General features: G+C 47.1%; 1 protein-coding gene across 3 annotated transcripts in view; it reads left to right on the top strand.

Moving 5' to 3' along the window:
- Positions 1–607: 607 nt before the first annotated feature.
- LINGO3 (leucine rich repeat and Ig domain containing 3) overlaps positions 608–25462 on the top strand; it is a 696949-nt gene continuing 672094 nt past the window's right edge. For 2 of the 3 annotated variants that reach the window (XM_069649533.1, XM_069649531.1), the window contains exon 1: positions 608–1042. The gene's annotated coding sequence lies outside the window, so the exon portion shown is untranslated. Of the gene's footprint in view, positions 1043–1067; positions 1275–25462 lie in introns of those variants that run through there. The other variant, XM_069649532.1, reaches the window with a different exon arrangement.

Genomic DNA, 25462 nt, shown 5'->3' with positions numbered 1-25462 from the left:
ATTTTACAAATCTGCAGAACCAATTATGGTTGCAATACCCCCAATTTCTTTTTTTCTTTTTTTTAGGAGTAGCAAGGGAGACCACAAGGGTAGCCAGGGAGGCCTCAGGAGTTGCAGGTGCAACCCCCGACGACTCCTAAATGACGTCCCTGAAAGAAAAGAAAACATGGGGATTTTTTTTTAAGACAAACAAATTACGTCAAATTCTTCTACTGTTTGCAATGTGATTAAAACCTTGCTTCCATTTGTAGAGCCTTAGAATTATTCTTAAACTTGCTAATGCTCTTTGGATTTTCATTGCTTGTCTCCACGATTTGCCCCGTCCCCTGCCTCTCCGCCAGGTGTGGGGGTATTTACATATCCCATTGCTATTTTATCCTCCCTTTCCTTCTTAAACTAAAAAAATGATAGAAGGTACTGGCATATGGTCCTCTTACCCTAACTGCGTACTTCCTTTTTTGTCATGCAAGTAATCTATTTTGACTTGCGAATAAATAATATTTGATTAACCGGGCAGAGACAATTTGGCGCTGGGGTGGAGGATGTGTTGGAGTACAAGAGCTATAGCGAGAGTTGGTGTGTGTGTGTGTAAAAGCAGAGAGCGTAGAACACACAGGACGCAGGATGTGAGAGAGCGCACTACACACGCACAGAGTGCGCGAGCCAAAGGAAAAGCTGGGCACTAATGTGTGTGAAAGAATGCGATAGAGAGACAGGGAAAGGGAGAGAGAGAGCGACGCCCATACAATGAGGCGCCAGTGGGAGGAGGAGGGTCAGGCAGGTCCTGTCACCCACCCTGGAGCCAAGGGGTGAAACCCTGCATAGCCATTTCAGCTGTGCTGTGTTCCCGTGACGCCGGCAGGAACATGAAATCCCATCCACGCCCCCTCGGCATGTCAAAAGGCTGGAGAAATTGACCCTTCCCGAGTTCCAGAGCTCGCGCACCAGGGAAACAAAGGGCTCCGGATGTGATGCTATTGTTTCTACCTTCACTGGGAGCCGGAGCAGCCACTGGAACGTCCACCGTCTGCAGCGACTGGAGGTGAGCGCTGCCGGGGGTGTTTATCTCAAGGCATGGACAGAGACAGAAACACTGCAGCTGCTGCACGGGTGATCTGCTGCACTGTGAGCTTTCTGCCCGGGTGACTCCTCTGCACTGTAAACCTGCTGCATGGGTGCCTCTTCTGCACTGTAAACCGGCTGCATGGGTAATCCTATGCACAGCGATCCTGCTGAATTGGGCGAGTGTTTTGCACTGTAGATCTGCTTCATGGGTGAGTGATCTGAGCTATAGTTCTGCTGCATGGGCTAGAGTGCTCCAGGGGTGACTGTGCTATGCCTGAGACTGCTTGTTGTTTTGTCGATTGCACCGTGACTTTGCACACAATGTGATTCTGCTGTATGAGGGAGTCTACTGCAAAGGCGAGTCTGTTTCTTTTGGGAGTCTCCTGCATGAGTGAGTGCAGCAAACGGAGACAGTTTCGGTGTGAGTCTACTGCACAGGTTGAGTGTGCAATGTATGTGGCTCTGCAGCATGAGTGCAACAGAGCTTAAGTTTGCATTATCAGGTACATGGCTTGTGCAGAGTGAGTATACTCTTCAAGTGAGTGTTCTGTATGAGTGCGTGTGCTGTGTTGCTGAGGCTGTTGCACGTGTGAGCCTGCACTGGTGAGGCTACTGCTCAGGCACATTTGCTGAATGCAGATGGCTTCAGCATACGTGAGTCTGCTGCATGGTTGAGTCTTTTGCACTGTGAGCCTGTTGAATGGATGAGTGTTTTGCACTGTAGATCTGTTTCATGGGTGCGTTCTCTGATCTATAGGTCAGCTGTATGGGTCAGTGTGCTCCGTGCGGTGAGTATGCCCCGGCAGTAAGTATACGAGACAGGTGGACAGGTGGGTCTGTTGCACTGTGAGTTTGCACGCGTGATTCTGCTGGGAGCGAGTCTACTGCAAAGGCAATTCTTGTTCTATTGTGAGTCTGCTCTATAAGGGAGCGCAGCAGAAGGGATTATGTTGCAATTTGAGTCTACTCCACTTGGGGGAGTGTACTATGTGTGTGGGCCTGCTGCATGAGTACCTGCAACATGGGATAAGTTCGCAATATCAGGTATGTGTTTGGTGTGAGCATTCTCCACAGGTGCCTGAGGCGGTTTCACATCCGAGTATGACTCATTGGTGAGGCTACTGCATAGGTACATTTGCTTAATTGAGAAGTCTTCTTCAGAAATGAGTCTGTTTTCTGGGTTAATCTGCTTTCTTGGACAAATGGAGTAGTTTAAAGCAAGTGCGTTTGCAACATTAGTAACATTAGTAAGTATGCTGCACACTGTCCAATTGATTTAAAACTACAAAAAGTGTGTTGGCTGGAGGACGAATCTGCTGCGTGGATGAGTCCGTTGCACAAGTGTGTCTGCCGAGTGATGCTGCACAGGTGAGCGTCGGGTCAGTCTGCCAAATTGATGTCTGCCTGCTATGTGTTTGATATTGCTGCATGGGTAAGGTTGCAGCTTAAGTGTGAACACGTTGCATCAGTCTGTCTACTGCTCATGCAAGGCTGCTATTTAGGATAGTCTGGTGCATTAGTGAGCACGCGAGGGTAGGTTTGTCTGCACAGTTTTTAGTCTATGCACATTGGGTCTTGCAAAATTGTGAGTCTACTGAACAAGTCAGGTTGCTCCACTGATCACATTACATCGTGGGTCATGCAGGGTTCTGAAATGGTGAATTCCCCTGCATGGGTGACCCTACTGCAGTGGTATCCAAAGGTCTTATATTTAGCCCCTTGATTACAAATATTGCTGTTGAACCCCGTATATTTGCTATTAAATTCAGTGAGAGTCTACGGCATGGTGAGTTTGATACTCTTTGAGATTGGCACAAAAAAGTCTGCAACTTGGTTGAGTGTCGGCTAAACTGGCGAGTCTACTGCATAGGTGAGATATGCATTATAAATTAGTATACATTATAAATATGCAACTAAGACAACAGCAACAACAACATTCTGTAACAGCGCCTCGATGCCCCAGGGCTGTGTGAGCGCTTCAAACATGCAAATAAAGAAATAAATAAATACAGCATGGCGCGTTTACAACACTTGTAGGGTTCAGACTCTACTGTCTATGTAAATCTACTGCATTAGGGGCGGTGCGTTACATTGGTGAATCCGAAGCAAAGCTTATGTTTGCTGCAGGGTGGAGTCTGCTGTATGCGTGAGTGTTGCACAGGTGTATTTGCTGCATGTGTTATTATGCTGCAAGGGAGAACCCGATGCATTGATCAACCCAACTCATTTCTGAACAGGACCATACTGTGCGTCATGGGTTCGGATTGACACAGTCCTTCGCCCACGCATACTACACAGGACCGACCTATAAACAGAGCATCACACCGTAGGTAATGATGACCTTCATAAGTAACAGTCCTTGCCAAGCCCTCTGAAACCTGCTTCCTCGTGATAGTGGCACTACATAAAACATCAGAATTATAATGAATATGGTATGAGTCTGTTAGACTAGTGATTCTGCAGCTTCTACGTGGGTGAGTTTGCTGCACAGCTGCCTATTCTTCATCTGGTTAGTCGTGCGTGGCTTGTTTTCTGCATGAATGTGTTTGCTCCATGCAGTGAAACTGCTGTCTGTTGGAGAGTGAAGTTGAACGTGCTGTATGCAAGAGTCTGCTGCTGCACGAGGAGACTGCAACATTGATGATTTGGTGCAAGTCTGTTGTTGAGACAGCTGCATGAGTGGCTCTGCTACCCAGGCGAGTCTGTTGCACAGGTGCATCCTGACTAGGTGAGTGGGGGGATCTGCTGCACTGTCTGCTGTGCTGTGAGATTGCTGCATGAAACGCATGCTGCATGGCATTATTCCCTGTGTGCAGTTCACGTATGTTGTGAGTATGAGCTTGCCGCTTTGATAGGTGTCTGCTACAGCGTTTGCTTGCTGCATGGACGAATCTGTTGTGCAGGAAATCGACTATGCAGGTGAGTCGGCCGCAGTGACCTGAGTATGTAAATGGTTTAGTGGGCTGCATAGGTGTACGTCTGTTCCACCGGTCAGTCTGTTGCACAGTAGAGTCCACTGCACAGGCGATTCTGTTGCAATAGTGATTGCTCGCAAGTTGTGGCTGCTGCAGAGGAGGAAGTCTATTCCAGAGTAAGTATGCGGAATGTGAGAATCTATTACATAGGTGAAACCTCAGGATATTCCACACGGGTAACTCTGCTGCATGGGTGAGAGTCTTCCTCGTGACCACGCGTCTGGTGAACTAGTGAGTTTGCTGAATGGTTCAGTTGGTAAGTCATGGATTTTCTGTATCATATGTCTGCTACTGTTGTGGGTCACCAACATATTTCAATGTCTCCTGAAGAGTCTACTGCATGGGTGAGTCTGCTGCATCGTGTATTTGCAGCACATGTTACATTTGATGCATGGTTCAATCTACTGTATGCGCAGTGTTCAACAGGTGAATCTCCTGCATGGACCTGTGGTAAAACCTGTGGCATGAAGGAGTTTGACACATAGCAATTCTGCTCTGCAAGCTTGCAGCAAAGCTGAGTATGATATGTGACTGGGTTCGTTGCATGGCTGGTGTTTCTTCATGTGGTGAACCTGCTGCAAACATGAGTCTGATGCCTGGCTAAGTTTCCTGCATGGCTGAGTTTGCTGCACGTGGCGAGTTTCCCGTGCAGGTGACTCTGCTGAACACATTTATTTAGCATAGGACTAATTCTTCTGTGCGAGAGAGTCTGTTGCATGAGGCGTCTGCAGCAGTATTTTGAGGGGTTGAGTGATGTTTGAGTCTGATGCACAGGCGTGTCTGCTGCATGGGTGAATGATAATTGTGTGAGTCTGCTGCATAGGTCTGGGTAAACCTGTTTAGCAGGCGACTCTGCCTTGCACGTGAATTCGCTACATAGATTAGACTACTGCACGGGAGAGTCTTCAGTACAGGTATGTGCTGCATGGGTGGATTTGCTGTGTGGTGGCTGTGCTGGAAGTCTACTGACTACACAGAGGAGTCTTCTGACTGGTGAGGCTTTTACACCACTGCAGGTATGCTCCATCAGGTAAGGTGATGCACTGGTGTGATTCCTCTGCATGGGTGTGACTGCCTCGTGGACGAGCGCGTGGCCCATCTGTGAGTGTGCTGTACGTGTGACATTTTTCTGCATGCATTTGAGACGGGTTCATGTGTGTGAATCCACTGCATGGATGAGTATGCCTTATGGGTGAGTGTTGCTTGGATTAATCAGATGTGTGCCTGATTACGCCGTGCGGGTGCATCTGCTGCTCAATTGAGTGTGTTGTGCTGCAGCATGTTCTGCATGGGTGCATTTGCTGCAGGGAGGAGTCTTCTGAAAGGCTGAGTTGGATGTATGGGGGATGGGTCTGTTGCATGAGTGAACTTGGTGTGGGCATGAGCCTGATGTGCTGGTACGCCTGCTGCAATCATGAGGAGCGTCCTGCACAGAGGCGTTGCTGGGGGGGGGAGTTAAGTGGGCTATAGCCCGGGGTGTTTTAGCTCTAGCCCCGGATAGAAGTTCAGGGGCTATAACCAAAAGGCTAGCTAGCCCCCAGTCCCTCCATTAGCCCAGCCCCGGATCTTTTCCAGACCTAGAGTGAGACAGCGGTTCTATTGAGAGTGATGTGTGGGTGAGCCTGGTGCACAGGTTAGCTCTTTGCAAGGAAATGAACGGGTGATCCTGACGCATGGGTGAACCTGTTGCCTGGGGAGCCTGCTGTAAGGGCTAGACTCCCAACAATAGAGAGCTCATGTGTCTGCTGCGAGCGCTACTTGGGTGAGTCTACTGTGCAGGTGACTGCTATGTGGTGGATTATTGAGTGTGTTCATCTGCTGCACGAGTGAGCTTTCTGTACCCTAAGAGTTGACTTTATGAGTCGTTTGCAAGGGTAAGTCGAATGCATGGGTAACGCTGCTGCATGTGTGATCTGCTGCATTGGTGAGTGTGTTTTACGGGTGATGCAGACTGGGCGAAACCTTGATGTGTCAATATCATTGCATCTGATGCACGTCGAGTCTGCTTCCTGAATGATTGCTTCACGGAAGAATCTGCGGTGTGATACGACTGATGCATGGGGGGCGGGGGTCGTGCTTCACGTGCCAGTGTCTGCTGTCCTGCCGGGACAGATGGCTAGCCGAAGCCTGCAGGGGCAGGTGGGGGAATTATGTTTCAGCCGGCCGCAAGGGGAGGTGTTCGGTGCACACGAACGTGTGCTGCATGTCTGCGTCTGGTGCAGGTTCCCCTGTGGCACCGATGCGTCGTGTGCCTGGTGATGCTCTGCTGCAAGCCTGTGAGTCTGACAAAACGGGGCCCTCCTACCAGAAAACCATGCGAAACACAGTGAAATGCCAATCTAGCCCGTGGCAAGGTGGTATGACTGACCAGCGCTCCAGGCTCCAAGATAGCTGCACACTAAGGAGCACTGCAGAATCAGGGGCCTTTTTACATACAGTATCAGGTAAACAGCAATTGTGTGTAACACAGGAAGGCAAAGCACCCTTCCTCATCATTCCTAGCCCAACACATGAACACGTGGCACATTGTCTTTATTCACTCAAAAAAAAAAGCAAATCATCCAAACTGCACTGTGAGTGAATGCAGGCCGCCCGTTGCCCTGCGTGTTGCGGGGTGGGGGGCGCCCCCATCATCTGCAGCCCAGGAGAGTCTGGCGCACACGGCGATCTGGCAATGCACAGGTGGGTGCTGCAGCTGCACGCGGCAGTCCTCTGATGGGCGGAGCTTGCTGCTGGCTTGCACCCTTTGCCGCGCACTGGCGAGACTGCCGGATGTACTGAGTAGCTGTGAATCTGCTTTACTTGGGATCCTGCTGCACAGGTGGATCTGCTAAGTGGGTGATTCTGCTTCATACACTCAGGTGCATCCTGCAAACACAGCAATGTGGAGTGCCTGAACCCCATGCTGCCGGGTGTATGTTGAGGACCTGCCAGGGTCATGCTCGTTTCCCATCTTGCATACACAGGGATGTGGGGCCGGGCTGCTGGTGCCTGAACCCCATGCTGTGTGCATGTTGAGGATCCGGCCGGCGTTATGGGCTTGGGTGCATCATGCATATATATACATGTTTTCATGGGCTGGAGGCACCGGAAACCAATGTTGTGTGCATGTTGAGGACCAGCTGGCATCATAGGCTCAGGTACATCATGCATGTACAGGAATGAGGGACCGGGCTGCCCGTGCCCAAAACCCATGCTGTCTGCATTTGAGAACCTGCCGGCATCAGAGGCTCAGGTGCATCATACATGTACATGAGCCTGTGTGGCTGCACTGCTGGCGCCTGAAACCCATGCTGTCTGCATGTTGAGAGCCTGCTGGCGTCAATGGCTCTGGTGCATTGTAGATGTACATTTATATGTGGCTAAGTTGCTGGTGCCTGAAATCCATGTTTTATGCATATTGAAGACTTGCCGGCATCATAGGCTCAGGAATGTGGACCTGGCCTGCCGGTGCCTGATACCCATGTTGTGTGCATGTTGAGGACCTGCCCGAGTCATAGTCTCTGGTGCATCGTGCATGCACAAGAATGTGTGGCAAGGCTATTGGTTTGAAGTTTGAAGTTTATTTTATTTGTAAAGCGCAGCCAGACCCCTGGGCAACCGGGCGCATATTCTTAGATACAGGTTACAATATATACAATATGCACAAATTACAATTTACAAATGACAATACAAGTACTTTATAACGTATATACACAAATGAAATATATTACAAGTCATTAGCAAATCTTAAGTGAAGGAGCCTCGTAGGTTCTGAGTGAACAGCCAAGATTTGGTATTATTCTTGAAAGTTAGGAACGATGACTCAGTTCTGATGGAGGTAGGCAGTGTGTTCTGAGTTTTGAAGCTAGGACAGGGAAGCTCACACCACCCGCTTTTTGGAGTTTAAATCTACGCAGGATTAGGCTGTGAGTTTGAGCTGATCTTGTGGGTTGTGAAGAGGTGTGGAGTGTAAAACGAGAGAAGAGGTAAGGTGGGGCATTGTTGTCCAAGCATTTATGAGTCAGGTCTAGTGTTTTCAAGGCAATTCTTTTGAAGGTCTGTTCAGGGAAAGGGTAGAGTCCAGATAGACACGTAGATTTTTAGTGTCTTTAGAGACCTTGATGTCATTACCGTCAATGATGAGGATTGGTCTAATTTATTGAGACGTTGAGTTGATCCTAGTAATAGGAGCAATATCTTTTCGTCGTTAAGGCATAGTTCATGTTGCGCCATCCAGGCCTGAATGATCAGATAGACATCATTCAGGGATTTGGTATCGGGTGTGTAATCACCAGTGATGGGAATGAGGGAATGAGAATGAGTATCTGGGTGTCATCCGCGTAATTGGTGTAGGAGACACCCAGATAATCGAGCACATCGAAAAGGGGTTTGGTGAACACGTGGGTGAACACGTTGTAAAGCGTAGGCGATACACATAAGCCTTGAGGGACACCTCAGTGAATAGGTGATGGGTCTGCCGATGCTGTGGGTGAGAAGACCCACATGGACCTGTTGCTAAGGAAGCAGTGGATCCAGGCATTGGCACAGTCTGAGAAGTGGGCCGCAGATTTAAGATGTTGGCAAAGTATTTGGTGGTTAACCAAATTGAATGCCGCGGCGAGGTCAAGAAGAAGGAATAGCGCTAACCTCCCATTGTCCTTTAGTGTCTCCATCTGAGTTTTCAGATCAATCAGAGCTGTTTCAGTGCCATGTTTGGGGCAGAAACCTGATTGTCTGAGCCCCAGGAGATTATTGGATTCAAGGTAGTCTTGGATCTGCAGGTATGCTGCACGATCTAGGATGTTGAGCAGGAACAGGACCTTAGTGAACGGTCTAAAGTTGGTCGGTATGTTGGGGTCAAGGGATGGTTTTTTAAGTAGTGGGATCACCCAGGCGTCTTGAGGTTGTCAGGGACTATACCCGTTTTGAAGGAGGCATTAATGAAGGCTGTGATAAAGGGGGCTAGATCATGAGAGGCTTCCTTGATGATGGGCGCCGGGTAAAATTTTGGAATTGCAAAAAAATTAGGTGCCCTTTATCCTATATGCTCATTTAGTCACAGTTGGGATTGTCAAACTTAGATGCGCTTTATCCTGTATGCATTTTTAGCCACTGCTGGGTTATGCATTTTGAGTCATTGTTGGGACATGCTCCTTTAGTCACTGCTGGGTTTGCCAAATTTATGTGCCCTTTATCCTGTCTGCACTCCGGAATCTAGACTGCAGTATACTTGTGCCCTGCACATTACCCAGTATTAGTAAGCTCATGCTAAAGTTGCCCAGTACCATAACAGAATGCAGGCACTGCTAACTTTAACTATGTTCCCATTCTGCATTATACCATCTGCCACCCCCTGTACTAGAGGTCATTACATCAAGTTTGACGAAGGGTTAGGCAGACTGAGATGCCCTCGTCACCACCCCATCCCCTGCCCCACACATTTCCTTCCCACACTACCCCCTTTCCCCACACCAATCATAACCAAACTACATCCATCATCCACTATGTGCACCACATATGGAAAGCTGCCCCTTGTGCCTATAGCCTCAACTGCCTCCCCTCCTGACATCTCCAAGCATAACGAGAGACTAACCAGCAGACTACCGTCCAGCAGGCACTCAGCAGTAGAATTTACCTATAAGCTCATACGCTCAGATCGCCCTGGATGCACTGATAATAATCGCAGGTGCATTAAGAAAAGGTGTACAACCACACTGAGCAACCTAGGGGACATTAACCCCAGTCTACCAATGAAGGACTCACAAACACAGCCCATTATGGGAGCATTACTGAATGTCAGGTCATTGGTAGCACATGCAACCGAGATTGCCGACATTATTGTGAATAATAACCTCGACTTCCTTGTAATGACAGAAACCTGGCTGCACCAGGCAGCAGGCCCTTCAATTGCCATAGCCGTCTCAGACAATTATTCCATTCTCCGTGTAGACAGACCCATGGCTCGCGGAGGAGGAATAGCCATTATCTTTAAAGCCACTCTCAATATAAGACTAGTCACCCCCACGTCGTTGGCATCATGGCATCCCAACAGTACCATCACACTACACATCATTTACAGGCCTCCAGGACCCCTTGAGTCCTTTGAAGAAGATATCATAGCCCTTGCAGCCAACACCACCACACCCACGGCACAAAACATAATCTTAGGAGATTTCAACCTCGGTTATAAGGACACCAGCGACCCACATACCATCTCCCTAGCCTCTGCACTACTAGGACAAGGCTATACCCAAATTTGCACCAAACCCACCCACGAAAAAGGAAGGATACTTGACTGGGTTGTGGTTCTCAATTGTACCATCACCCCACAAGATCCAACTCCACTATTATGGTCAGACCACTACCTTATCACTTTTGAATTGCATATCAACAACTTGGAAAAGAAAATGCCCATTATTGCTCCCCCTTGCCTCACAAGCAATAAACGTAACATCACGGCAGATGCTCTAGTTCCATTGGTAGCCCCCATACTCAACACCCTACCGGACACCAATGATCCTAACACTCTAATTAACATCTACAATGAGACCATGACCAAAGCCATTGATGCTATTGCCCCGCTAAAACTACGAAAAAGCAAACCTAATGCCCATCTTAACTTGTGGTTCACTCCAGAACTAAAAACACTCTGTACTGAAAAAAGAAAATGGGAAGCACGCTGGAAATCATCCCCTACACTCGAAAACAAAACTAACCTTACCATTACCACTACCACCTACAAAAATAAGATAATCCAGGCTAAAAAAGAAACCTATAACGACAGAATAGCCCAAACCAGCTCCAGTACTAAAGAATTATTCAACATTCTAAGAGAACTAGAGAACCCCAACCCACCACCAGATACATGCACCAAGGATAAAGCCTGGTGCACCAGCATTGAAAATGCTCTCTCCAATAAAATTAAAGGACTGCAGACCAAAATAGCTGACAAAAGATCCCAACTAACAGTCAATACACCAGTACCTACCCCTACCCCTCTCACTAACTCAGGTTTCACATTAAAAAAAATCAACATTCCTGAAGTCCACAAAATCACTGCATCTCTAAAACCTTCTAACTGTAAGGGCGATAGCTGCCCAGCACAGATTATAAAAGATGCAGCGAGAGACCTTGCCCCATTCATTACTAAACTTGTAAATTCCTCCTTCTCTAACAACTCCATCCCTAGCAACCTCAAACAGTCTTGGGTTCTACCATTATTAAAAAAACAGACCCTTGACCCGGCTATACCCACTAACTACAGACCAATTACGACAGTCCCTTTTCTACTGAAAATTTTGGACAGAATAGCCTATTTGCAAATACAAGATTATCTTGAAGTACACAAATTACTCGGTACCCGTTAATCTGGCGTCTGACCCCAGCATGGAACAGAAACCGCACTTGTTGACCTCAAAAGCCAGATCGATGAATTAAAAGACAAAGGAAAGATGGCCATCCTACTTCTACTCGACCTCTCAGCGGCTTTTGATCTGGTGGATCACTCCATACTATGTAACCACCTATCCTCAGAGGCCCATTTCTCCAGTTCGGCAGTTACCTGGATCCAATCTTTCCTCGCTAACAGAACTATGCACGTGTTCTCACCCTCAGCAGCTGCTGACCCCACCCCCATCACCTGTGGAATCCCTAAAGGATCCTGCATCTCGCCCACTTTGTACAACATTTTTACAAAGCCACTATTTGACAAATTGGACCGTCTGGGTGTCACCGACACAAATTATGCGGATGACACCCAGATACTCCTACCTCTTTCAGGTACCAAGATATAGACTTTGCACGGATCAACGAAGTCTACACCATCATTCAGGCATGGATGGCCACACATGACCTCTGCCTGAATGATGATAAGACAGAACTACTCCTAGTCGGATCATCTAATAACCTTCTCAAACTTAGTCCTCACTACACAAATATCCTCATCGATGGGAACAGTATACCCATTGCCAAACATGTGAAAACTTTAGGTTTCTACCTTGATGCCCAGTCTAACCTAATTAAGCAGATTAACATGACCTCATCGGCCACAGCCTACACAGGCAAGTTGATCAGAGCTTGTAGTCCTTTACTATCCCCCACCAGCTGCCTTACGCTGGCAAGAGCGCTCATACAATCCAAACTGGATTACTGCAACAGCCTTTATATAGGAGCTAACAAAACCATCGTAAATAAACTTCAAATTATGCAAAACAACGCGCTCAGACCAGCGTTAAATATTCCCAAAAGAGAGCACATATCAGAAACTAGAAAGCACTACAGATGGCTCTCTATACATGACAATATTGACCTAAAAACTACCTGCCTCACTCACAAAGTGCTTAATTACCAATCTCCCCCTACCTCACAGATAAATTCACATGGAAGGTTTCCAACAGAATCACTAGTCTGGTGGCGTCTAAATATAATCTAAAAAGAGCCGGTGGCTCTAGTTTCTCGGTATTAGCCGCCCAGCTTTGGAACACTCTCCCTCAGAATATTCAGACTATTTTAACCTTCAATAAATTCAGAAGACATGTCATCACATGGATACTCAACAAAACATAAAATATTAACTCTTGATACCAATGACCACTAAGTGGTCTGCACATGTATGTATCATCCATCCCATACTACTGCTATGACCTATGTATAATATGTATAATGTCTATTATGTTTATATGCACCACTGTAATTTTTTTTCCTTGAATGTTTAAATTGTATTCATGTACCGAACTGTCTATAAATATGCCTGTAACCTTTACTATCCTCTAGCACCCAATTACCTCCGGGTCAGGTGTGCGATATAAATAAAATAAACCAACAAACAAGCAAGGGTCACCTTGACAGTTAGAAGGCTTGAGGTTGTTTATAATTCCTTCTACTTCAAGAGTAGTGAGAGGGGAGAAGGCGAACGGTTTATAGGTCGGGTTGGCTTGGCAGGTGCTAGATGTGGGAGCGGTCAGAGGTTGGTCTGACTGTAGGGACTTTTGTTTGTCTCTAATTTTGGTTTGGAGGGTGGTAATTTTGCCCAGGAGTGCTGTCTGTATATTAGTACACCAGTTGCCATCTTTAGTGAAGGAGTCTGGGGGGCTGCAGCCGTCTCGAGTTCCTTGAGAATTTTCAATAATTCCTTGGTATTTGATTGTGCTGACACAATGCGGTTATTGTAGGATTCTTTTTTAGCCTGGAGTATAGCTTCTTTATAATTGAGAGTGGCTAAGAAGAGACTGTCCTTGTGGGCGTGAGAAGGGTGACTTTTCCAGCGTGACTCTGTGCTGCGTTTCTTTTTACATAGCACTCTGAGCTGTGGTGTGAACCACAAGTTAAGGTGCGCATGTTGTTTGGTTCTCCTAAGTTTGAGCGGAACGATGGAGTTTATGGCTGAAAACACTGTCTGGTTATAGGTGTCGGCTAAGATAGTAGGGTCCGAGCAAGAGTCAGTGGCGTTATTAAGGGTAGGAAGGATGAGGGGGAGTAACTTTTCAGGGGTTATGTTCTTTTTATTTCTGGTAGGGATGGCTGGAGCGACGGGAGGCGTAGGTAGAAGAGCTGTTTCAATGTTGAGGGTGATGATATGGTGATCAGACCAGGTGCAAGGGGCGTTCGAGAGGAGGCTGATGTTGCAGTTGGTGTCGCTTAGCCAATCTAAAGACCGCCCTTTGATGTGGGTAGGTTCTTGTATATGATGTGAGAAACCTAGATCCGTTATGGTGTTGGCAAAGTCAAGGGCCGTGGGGTCATTAGGGTCTTGGTAGCCTAGGTTGAGGTCTCCAGTGATGATAGTTAGAGAGTTTGTTTTCGCTTTGTCAAGTACTAAGGAGGTGATGTCATCCACAAAGGATGTGGGAGGACCCAGGGGTCTGTATATTAGATGAATTGTGGCCGTTTGGTTGGCCGATAGTGAAAGTTTGACAGAGAGTAGCTCAGCAGATTCCAGATTAGTGCTCAGTAGGGTTCTAAGTCCTAGTGAGTTTTTATGGATGAAAGCAATTCCGCCGCCTCTAGAGGTGCGGTCGCACCTCGTAATGGAGTACGGCGGAGGGATGGGCAAGGAGAGTGCCGGGCCTGAGGCAGGGTGCAACCAGGTCTCAGAGATGGCAATGAGGTCAAGCTCCTGAGTCTTGATGAGATCAGCAATGTCCAGTGCGTGAGCTGCTAGGGACCTTGCACTGACCAAAGCGGCCTTGATCAATCTGGAGTTGCATGGTGAGGCAAGGTTTGTCTGTGGGCACTGAGGAGTGGGTGAGATTGGGTCTGGGGGGACGGGCTGGGTGTCAGGGGTTTCAGGTATGCGCTAGGGTACATGGGGTGTCCCTTCATGCCCAAGAATCTGGAACGTAATCTTTTGTTTCTTAGGAGGGTAGAGCAAGGTTGTTAGGTGTGGGTTTTTTAGTGAAGTGGTCAAGCCATAAGGCAGGGGCATTAAGGTATAATGTTGGGAAGTTGAGGCTCAGTGCTCAGGTAAGTGACCAAATGTTTGTAAGTAGGGGCCATGGTTCCAGTGCACAGAGTGCTAGGTGTAGCTAAACTGGCTGATGATAAGTGGAACGCACAGGTAGATGCCCACAGTAAGAGGGGTACTCTCAATAAAGAGAGCAAAAGCCTTTGGGAGGAGGGACGTGGTAGCATGATACCAGTGTTCAGATAAAGGTGGGGCACCAAGCAGGTTTAATGGTCGCTAGCTAGGATTACAGTCAGTCCTAGGATTCTGAGAGGTAGTTAGGCGAAGGCATATGGCAGTGCAGACACAGTGCAAAGTATGGAAAGGCTAACGTCAATTGAAGCTGCAGGGCACATCTAAAAACGATGTTAAGCACACAGAGGCTAAATTCGATCTTAGGGCTAGGGCATATCTAGGCTTAACAATGCAAAGCACACAGGGGCTAAATTCAATTGTGGTGCCAGGGCACATCTACGCTAAACAATGCAGAGCACACAGCAGCTAAATTCAATTGTAGGTTCAGGGCCCATATGTGCTAAAAGATGCAGCGCACACAGAGGCTAAATTCGATTGTAAGGCCAGGGCACATCTAGGCTAGGCAGTGCAGAGCACACAGAGGCTAAATTCAATTGTAGTGCCAGGGCACATCTAGGCTAAACAATGCAGAGCACACAGAGGCTAAATTCAATTGTAGTGCCAGGGCACATCTAGGCTAAGCAATGCAGCACACACAGAGGCTAAATTCAATTGTAGTGCCAGGGCACATCTAGGCTAAGTAATGTAGCACACACACAGGCTAAATTCAATTGTAGTGCCAGGGCACATCTAGGCTAAGCATTGTAGCACACACAGAGGCTAAATTCAATTGTAGTGCCAGGGCACATCTAGGCTAGGCAATGCAGAGCACACAGAGGCTAAATTCAATTGTAGGAGCAGGGCACATCTAGGCTAAGCAATGCAGCGCACACATAGGCTAAATTCAATTGTAGGAGCAGTACACATCTAGGCTAAGCAATGCAGCGCACACAGAGGCTAAATTCAATTGTAGGAGCAGGGCACATTGAGGCTAAATGATGCAGATAGTGTGATAGGGGTAATACTGTGCAGTGCCGGACAGATGAAGTAAGTCCTTAAGTCTTTGAGGAAGGCAGATGGTGAGCTGGAATGCGGCAGAAACAGCAGCGGTAATGAGCCGGAGTACCGACATATAGGTGACAAACAAAGTGCTAAGATCACCAAGGTAGTATTGTGACTTAGGGCTGAGGGCAGGGTAGTAGGGTTACCTTTGCGCAGGAAAGTTGCCAGACACCGCTGGTTTAGATAGGCAGGAAGAGACCATGGAGATCGCGGTAACTTGCAGCAAAATGGACATGGGGACGTTGCCAAGCGCCGGTTGCGCTCGGTCAGCTCAGTCAGAGCCTTTGCCTTCTTTCCTCGCCTTACTTCCGTATGCCGGCTTCCGCCTACCAGCGAATCGCGTTGCCTTTAGGAGAGGGGGCAGCAGCCAATGAAAACACAGCTACAGGTCTGGTGAGGACAGGCGCAGGCAAAGACATGTTGATTCTGGGACGGTGGCCATCTTTAAGTATAAAGCACCTAGTGTACTACAATGGTGGATTCTTCAAGTAAGGGAGGCTGCTAAGCACTCGTACCTGAAACCTGAAAAACCTGAAACCCATGCCGTGTGCATGGAGAGGACCTGCTGACATCATAGGCTTGAAAGCATCAAGCATGTTCATGAATGTGTGGCTGGGCTGCCGGTGCCTGAAACCAATTCTGTGTGCATGTTGAGGACCTACCGGCATCATAGGCTCTGGTGCATCATACATGGACAGGAGTGTGTGGGTGCTGGGTTTATGGATTTTTGGTGTGTTCCTCTGAGTGAGTGGGAAACCTTTTCCACACTCACTCATTATTTTACCCTTTCTTCTTGGATACTTTGTATTTGTTTTTATACCTTTTTCTTTGAGTTATATTTTCCTCCAAGTGTTCTGCCATCTGTCGTTTGACTTTTCCATCACAGAGCACTCTCTGTGCAGTGTTGCTGGGTGCCCCTTGGGCTCACCTTTTTATTTTCTGTTATAGGAGGATATGTGTATCCTTCCTATCTTTTATATTGTGAGATCAGCACACCACACCTTATGTGAAGTGCTGGGGGCTACATAGTATCCCCTTTCTCACTTATCCACTTATCCTGTAACTTTTTGGTTACACTGACAAGCTAACCTGAATGGCTGGTGGTAGTTGTTTTATCCTACCTGCTTATGTGCAGTTGTTACTCCCAGTTTGTGCAATCAGCCGTGGTAGTGCACAGAAGGGACACCATTGACCCAGAATGGTGACTGTGTTCTTTTTTCACCATTTCTTGTTTGCTTATCCCTTCTTAGTTCTTCTTCTGCCGTGCTGGGTGGGGGAGATCCTGGTTTGACTTTTGACTTTTGGCTTTAGCTGGAATCCTTTCTGAAGCCCGCCAAGGCTCCAGTGTGTCTTTGAGGACAGGAAATGGGAGAGGACTCTGAAACTCCACTGTTCTTTGTCTTCTGGTGTGCCTGCCTGGAACCAGTTCCAACTGGGGAGGGCTCACCCAAAGTTGAATGGTGCATGGATGCTGATTGGCTGTGTTCCTGCATAAAAGACATGGATCCTGAGGCTGAAGACAAGCTGACCACTGAAACACAAGAATTGATGATGAAGAAGAGAAGAGATGTCTGCTGCAGCTTCCAGATGACCAGAGATGCCTTCTGTGTAATCGCTGCTGCTCGACCCCTTCTTCCAGGTGTCAGGAGAACTCTGAAGAGTATTACCCTCCCCTTTAGACTGGTGGGACAGATCAGTCTTGAGACAACCTGCATTTCCAGCCATCCCCCAATGAGCTGTGACCTTCACGGGCTGCAAACCACCAATACCTTGGCACCTATAGCCACTGTGCAGTGCATCCTATTCCGAAGATGAAATCCTCCCGAAACTTTGGGGGACTCCTTCTGGACCTCCAAAGGCAAGATTTCACTCCTTGAAGTCCCCCCAAGTGCAGGACCAAGAAAGTGAGACAAATCGGCCGGGCGGCAATCATTTGTCACTGGTGTTTCCCAAAAGGTGCCAAAATCACAGAACCATGAAGAATTCTTTTCTGAGAGCCTCTGGACTTGGCTGTTGCTGCAAGATCCATTGCAGAATCCCTTCTTTCGTCTGCATGGCCAGGTCTGCTGCTGCATTGCGGGGGCATCGTGCTGCAACCTCTTCTTCACTCCTAAGGTACTGTGAGACTCCTGATAGAACATACCTAAAGTTGTTTTGATGCACTTGTGTTGCTGGGGTGCTTATTCGTGTGTTTGGGATTTTGCCCATATACGTTCGCCCACGTCTAACACCTGTGTGCCTAGAGGGAGCCTTCTCTGCAGTCCCTGTCCCTTTATCCCAACAAAAGCTGTAATTACTTGCCACTGAAGGCTTCCTCTGGAACGTTTTGAACTTTCTACAGCTGTGCCTAAACTGTTTTGCCCACCCAAATGACTCTGAGACACCCATAACTAGATAGAGATGGATTTCTAAAGTGTTAGGCCTCTGTGAAATTATTGCAAAGTATGTACTGACCTTGAGTTGGTTTTGTTTCATTTATTTTACCTGAAACAGATATTCTGAAAGTTACTACAAACGTTGTACTTACCTTTGAATTGCATAGTGCCATTCTGAAAGTATTGCAAAGTGGTTTGCTCACTGTGAACAATGCATTGGGTTTTCTGTGTTACTTATTGTGTTTTATAGTGCTTATCTTTCTAAAGAATTCCTTTACCTTAGTGTACATATAAAATAAACCATTATTTGTATATAACTTTAGTGTGTCAATGCTTCCTTGGTATACTCTAAGTTCTTTGAACCACCTACAGCCCTTTCTCCTTCCTAAAATAAGCATTTCTGCTCAGCCATTGCTACCAACAAAGCTTGTGTGGTTCAGGACTACACTAAGAGTTGCAGCTCTGTGTCCCAAGTGTGAGTCTTCACAAGTCCTACAATTGGTGGACTTTGTAAACCTCCTTAACAGTGTGCATGTCGAGAATCTGCCACATCATAGGATCTTGTGCATCATGTATGATAGGAATGTGTGGGTGGGCTGCCTGTGCTTCAAGGCCATGTTGTGTGCACTGCGGGGAAGATCCGTAGGCAAGGGAAACATAGGGTTATAGATTGTTCCTAGCCTAGCACAGCTTGGTGCCTTGCGAGCAGGAAAGGTGATAGCGCACAATTTAGGAGTGCCGGGTCCCACAGTACCACATGAGAATAATGGGAGAGTGGCGCCCTTGTACTGCATTGGTAGCGGGGAGGCAGGTGTGCGCATCTGTGGCAGGTATCATATGCACGATGGCTGCTGTAAATGTGCGCGGACACATCTGTAATAATTCATGCACGAGGGTTGGCTCTTCCGTTCGATGACACATCTGTATCCCCTTTCTCACTTATCCTGTAACTTTTTGGTTACAGTGACAAGCTAACCTGAATGGCTGGTGGTAGTGGTTTTATCCTACCCGCTTATGTGCAGTTGTTACTCCCAGTTTGTGCATACAGCCGTGGTAGTGCACAGAAGGGACACCATTGACCCAGAATGGTGACTGTGTTCTTTTTTCACCATTTATTGTTTGCTTATCCCTTCTTGGTCCTTCTTCTGCCGTGCTGGGTGGGGGAGATACTGGTTTGACATTTGACTTTTGTCTTTAGCGGGAATCCTTTCTGAAGCCCGCCAAGGCTCCAGTGTATCTGTGAGGACAGGAAATGGGAGAGGACTCTGAAACTCCACTGTTCTTTGTCTTCTGGTGTGCCTGCCTGGAACCAGTTCCAACTGGGTTCCAACATGAGGATGGCTCTGCTGTGCAAGGGGTGCAATATGTATCACACGACGAATGGCTCTGCTGTGCCAGGGGCGCATCTGTGATATTTATCACATGAGGGATAGCTCTGCTATGCAGGACACATCTGTAATTATGCAGGCACGAGGGATAACTCTGCTATGCAAGGCCGCATCTGTAATTATGCAGGCACGAGGGATAGCTCTGCTATGCAAGGACACATCTGTAATTATTCACGCAGGAGGGGCGGCTCTGCTGTGTAAGGGAATATCTTTGATATGTATCACACGGGAGATAGCTCCGCTGTGCGAGGGGCATATCTGTGGTATGTATCTCTCAAGGGAGTGCTCTGCTGTGTAAGTACACAACTGACTGTAATATGTTTTAGTGAAGAGGTGGCTCTGCTGTGCAAAGACTCCTCTGCAATGGATACCGCACTAGAGAGGCGCTACTGTGTGCAGACATACGTGTAATTTTCACACAGAGGCATGCCTGATGTGTGAGGACACTTCTTGTTTGCATCACACATGGGAAGGCTCTGCAGTGCGTGGGCACATCATTTTATGATAATATGCCCTTGTACTGCGGCAAATTACCACATAATAGTGCCCAAGGGCCTCTCATCTGTGATATCTGCCACACAGGGGCTGTCTCTGCCCTGAGAGTGGACATCTGTGATCCACATCAGGTGAGAGATGGTTCTGCTATGTGAAGACGCACTTGCCATTTTATCATATGAGGGATGGCTCTCTGTGCACAGGTACTAGGCGTCACACCCAGCCCTACAGATAAAGGGTGTATCGGCCACTTTTACTCCCTAGAAATGGGCAAATCACTCCCCAAAAATACAAATAGGGAGCACAAATACTCCCAACAAAAAATGGAAGAAGACATGTTAAATCTTGTGCCCCTACTTTTACCCTGACAGCTCCATGGAGATGTTTGGACGAGTAGTGCAGGTAGTATCACAGGACGAAAATACTATTGTAACTGCCTGATGGGAAGACGTAAACGTGTATCTTGTAATGTGCAAGATGCAAATAAATAAATATTATAACAACATTTGTTTTTCAGCTAAAACATATTTTTATTCGCTTATAAAACACTCTCATTAGGAATTGGATTTACGTTTTTAATCCTAAATAGATCATTTTACTCCCAACTTTAAAAAATAGGGAGTAAAATACTTCCACTTTCAAATCTTATCTGCAGCCCTGGTGACATCAGGGATGTACCTGCTGTTTGAGGGGTGCATCTGTAACATGTATCACACAAGAGATGCTGCTGCAGTGTGAGGGCACAACTGTGATTGCTCTCAGATGAGCATGACTCTGCTGTGCAAGGCACCTCTGTAAAAATTATCAGATGAGCGATGGCTCTGCTGTGCAACAACATTTCTGTAATATTTCTCACACAAGGGATGGCTCTGCTGTGTGACAACACGTCTGTAATATGTATCACACAAGGGGTAGCTATGCTGTGCATTAACATATCTGTGTCATACATGGGGTTGGCTCTGCTGTCCGAGGACATGCCTGTAATATTTCTCACACAATTGATGGCTCTGATGTGTGCTGACAAAGCTGTAATATGTTTCACACAAGAGTTGTCTCTGCTGTAGTCGAACGTATGTATATTACATATCATATGAGGGATGGCTCTGCTGTGCCAGGACATATCGTTATTATATATGTCATGAGGGGTGGCTCTGCCGTGCCAGGACATATCTGTATTATATATCACATGATGGTTGGCTCTGCTGGGCCAGGACATATATCTGTATTATGTATCACATTAGGGGTGGCTCTGCCGTGCCAGGACATATCTGTACTATATATCACATGAGGGGTGGCTCTGCTGTGCCAGGACATATCTGTATTATATATCACATGAGGGGTGGCTCTGCTGTGCCAGGACATATCTGTATTATGTATCACATGAGGGGTGGCTGTGCTGTGCCAGGACATATCTGTATTATATATCACATGAGGGGTGGCTCTACTGTGCCAGGACATATCTGTATTATATATCACATGAGGGGTGGCTCTGCTGTGCCAGGACATATCTGTATTATATATCACATGAGGGTTGGCTCTGCTGTGCCAGGACATATCTGTATTATATATCACATGAGGGGTGGCTCTGCTGTGCCAGGACATATATGTATTATATATCACATGAGGGGTGGCTCTGCTGTGCCAGGACATATCTGTATTATATATCACATGAGGGGTGGCTGTGCTGTGCCAGGACATATCTGTATTATATATCACATGAGGGTTGGCTCTGCTGTGCCAGGACATATATATATTATATATCACATGAGGGGTAGCTCTGCTGTGCCAGGACATATCTGTATTATTTATCACATGAGGGGTGGCTGTGCTGTGCCAGGACAAATCTGTATTATATATCACATGAGGGGTGGCTCTGCTGTGCCAGGACATATATCTGTATGATGTATCACATGAGGGCTGGCTCTGCTGTGCCAGGACATATCTGTAATATATATATATCACAAAAGGGATGGCGTTGCGGTGTGGTGACACGCCTGTCATACAGGATGAGGGAGAAATATGTAAAATATATCACACAGGGATGGCCCCTCTATTTCAGGATACCTCTGGGACATGTACCACAGGGGGAGGGTTCTTCTGTGTGCCCAAGTTGTGTTACCATCCCATCACCACCACCTTGGCCATACAGAGCATAGGCTTGTCCAGGCGGCGGTGTAGTGTACACCCGCCTGGGGGAAACCAGACGCTGCTCTTTGTGGGAAGGGTCCCTGTTTAATCATTGACAGTGGATTAGACAATGTGTGAAACCCGCCCGTGGTGCCGAGCACATTTCCGTGGAAGCTGTTGCGAGTACACCGCTTGCGTGGCACTAGAATTAGTCAGTGCGAGGTTGTGCGATGGACTGGAGAAGTGTTCAAGCGACCCCTTGGAGTGTGGCGGTCTCTTCACTAGATAACGTTCTGACTGTCCCGCCAGGAGGGAATCTGGGGCTGCCAAGCAGCCTGGCAGAAGTGTCAGAACCAAGAGATGGCCATGGATTGGTGAATGCGGGCAACACAAAAGGGAAAGCGGGACGGGGACGGGGGATCATCTCGGGCCCACAGGAGCCACACCATCTTTGCCATTTGATTGGATAATCATTATCAGGTGCTGTAACATGAACTGCATTTGTCGGGAGGTTGTTGACTAATGTCAGTTCTGTTTAAACCCTGAACTCCCACTCCATGGGGCAGAGCCACATCCATCCATATGCAGGGGGCCATTTCCAGCCCATGCACGGCCATTTTAGCAGAAATTATACATTGGCCAAGTTTCCCAGTTCCATGTGTGATACCTTGAGTTGGTTCTGATTTTCTAATTGGAGTTTTGTTTTTCCCATTGAAAGTAGGGGCCTACAAGTCCCATAATGCAATGGGTAAAAACCAGGACTGGCTTGAGGTGCCATGCATGAAACTGGGAAATGTTGCAGCTATGATTACATAATAAGAGTATTTGATCTTACTGCTAGCAAGTGCCAAGTTGAAGCCTACTGAAGTGCCAACACTTTGACCAGACCCATTTCCAACAGGAATTCATTGCAAGGAACAGTTACGAGGACACACTCACACAACGCTCAACAGGCAAGTGGCTGGTGGCAAACCCAGACATTACCCATCCACTAGCCCAGCAACCTATTCACAACTGCAATCAAGCCAGCCCTTCGTCCTCATCCCCCCAAAGGCTTCCCAAGGACAATGCCAGCCCCGCAGTGCCCATAGCTTGGGGTATCTGCGTGATAGTGCCAGACAAAGAGATCCTAGGAGGGTAGGGACCAGCACAGGCATTGGGGTGATATGTATCATACAAGGGATGGCTCTGCTGCACAAGGAGGTTCTGCTGTGTGATGTACTCTTCTGTATGAGGGCAGATCTTCAATATGTATCTTGTGAGGGATGGCTCTGCTGTGCAAGGCCACATCTTTAATATGTATCTTATGAGGGATGGCTCTGCTGTGCGAGGACACATCTCTAATGTGTATCTTATGGGGGATGGCTCTGCTGTGCGAGGACACATCTCTAATGTGTATCTTATGAGGGATGGCTCTGCTGTGAAAGGGGTTCTGCTGTGTGATGTTACTCTTCTGTGCGAGTTCTCCTGTAGAGCATAAGTCCATTCCTTTCAACAGATGCTTTCATGGATGATGCGCCCAATTCTCTGCGGATTAGGGCCATGGGCATCGACTGTGGCAGGTTCAAGACTTGCCTCCAAAACCGACCTTCCAATCTCTTCCAAAGAGCCTCGGGCAGGAGTGGCATAGCATCAGCTCCATACCTTATGGTGGGGACTATTTTAGCATTGAAGAAATCGATTATGAGAGACGGCTCAGCTGTGAAAGGGGTTCTGCTGTGTAATGTACTCTTCTGTGCGAGGACACATCTTTAATATGGATCTTATGAGGGATGGCTCTGCTGTGCGAGGACACATCTTTAATATGTATCTTGTGAGGGGTGGCTCTGCTGTGCAAGGCCACATCTTTAATATGTATCTTATGAGGGATGGCTCTGCTGTGCGAGGACACATCTCTAATGTGTATCTTATGGGGGATGGCTCTGCTGTGCGAGGACACATCTTTAATATGTATTTTATGGGGGATGGCTCTGCTGTGTGATGACACATCTTTAATGTGTATCTTATGAGGGATGGCTCTGCTGTGCAAGGCCACATCTTTAATATGTATCTTATGAGGGGTGGCTCTGCTGTGCAAGGCCACATCTTTAATATGTATTTTATGAGGGATGGCTCTGCTGTGCGAGGACATATCTTTAATATGTATTTTATGAGGGGTGGCTCTGCTGTGCAAGGCCACATCTTTAATATGTATTTTATGAGGGATGGCTCTGCTGTGCGAGGACATATCTTTAATATGTATCTTATGAGGGATGGCTCTGCTGTGCGAGGACACATCTTTAATATGTATTTTATGAGGGGTGGCTCTGCTGTGCAAGGCCACATCTTTAATATGTATTTTATGAGGGATGGCTCTGCTGTGCGAGGACATATCTTTAATATGTATCTTATGAGGGATGGCTCTGCTGTGCGAGGCCACATCTTTAATATGTATCTTATGAGGGATGGCTCTGCTGTGCGAGGACACATCTCTAATGTGTATTTTATGGGGGATGGCTCTGCTGTGCGAGGACACATCTTTAATATGTATTTTATGGGGGATGGCTCTGCTGTGTGATGACACATCTTTAATGTGTATCTTATGAGGGATGGCTCTGCTGTGCAAGGCCACATCTTTAATATGTATCTTATGAGGGATGGCTCTGCTGTGCGAGGCCACATCTTTAATATGTACCTTATGGGGGATGGCTCTGATAGATGAGGACACATCTTTAATGTGTATCTTATGAGGGATGGCTCTGCTGTGCGAGGACACATCTTTAATATGTATCTTATGAGGGATGGCTCTGCTGTGCAAGGCCACATCGTTAAAATGTATCTTATGAGGGATGGCTCTGCTGTGCAAGGCGGTGTGCAGTCATAATGTCGAAAATAAAAAGTCGAATGACAAAAATGTCGAAGAAAAAATGTCGAAAAAAAAGGCAATATATTATTTTTTTATTTATATGTATTTCTTGGCTTTGGTGAGTATAACAAATGGGTAAAATACAAAAAAATTAAAAAAGCAGGGTTAGGGGGGAACCCCCATTTCGAAAAAAATGTATTGAAAAAAAAATGCGACTTTTTTTTGACATTTTTTTTTCGACATTATGACTTTCGACATTTTTGTTTTCGACCAAATGACTATAAACCGTGGCTTTCCACATCTTTAATATGTATCTTATGAGAGATGGCTCTGCTGTGCGAGGCCACATCTTTAATATGGAGGAAGTGCTTTGGAAAGTGCTGTCGGCTGTGGAGGACTCCGTATGCCCGTTTCTTTGTGGATCTTTGTGGATCTTTGTGGACTTACTGAAAATCTACCAACACACGTGAATTTCGAGCGTAAGCTCCGCCCCTTTTTTCCCACAATCCTCATAAGCAGGAAGCTGCGCGCATTTGGCGCGCGCGCATTTGGAGGAAGTGCTTTGGAAAGTGCTGTCGGCTGTGGAGGACTCCGTATGCCCGTTTCTTTGTGGATCTTTGTGGACTTACTGA

The sequence above is a fragment of the Ambystoma mexicanum genome, chromosome 1p (assembly GCF_040938575.1).
Source record: "Ambystoma mexicanum isolate Mex_15411 chromosome 1p, UKY_AmexF1_1, whole genome shotgun sequence".
Taxonomy (NCBI): Eukaryota; Metazoa; Chordata; class Amphibia; order Caudata; family Ambystomatidae; genus Ambystoma; species Ambystoma mexicanum.
Note: the sequence above shows the minus strand (reverse complement) of the source record. Positions and strands in the feature narration are given on the sequence as shown.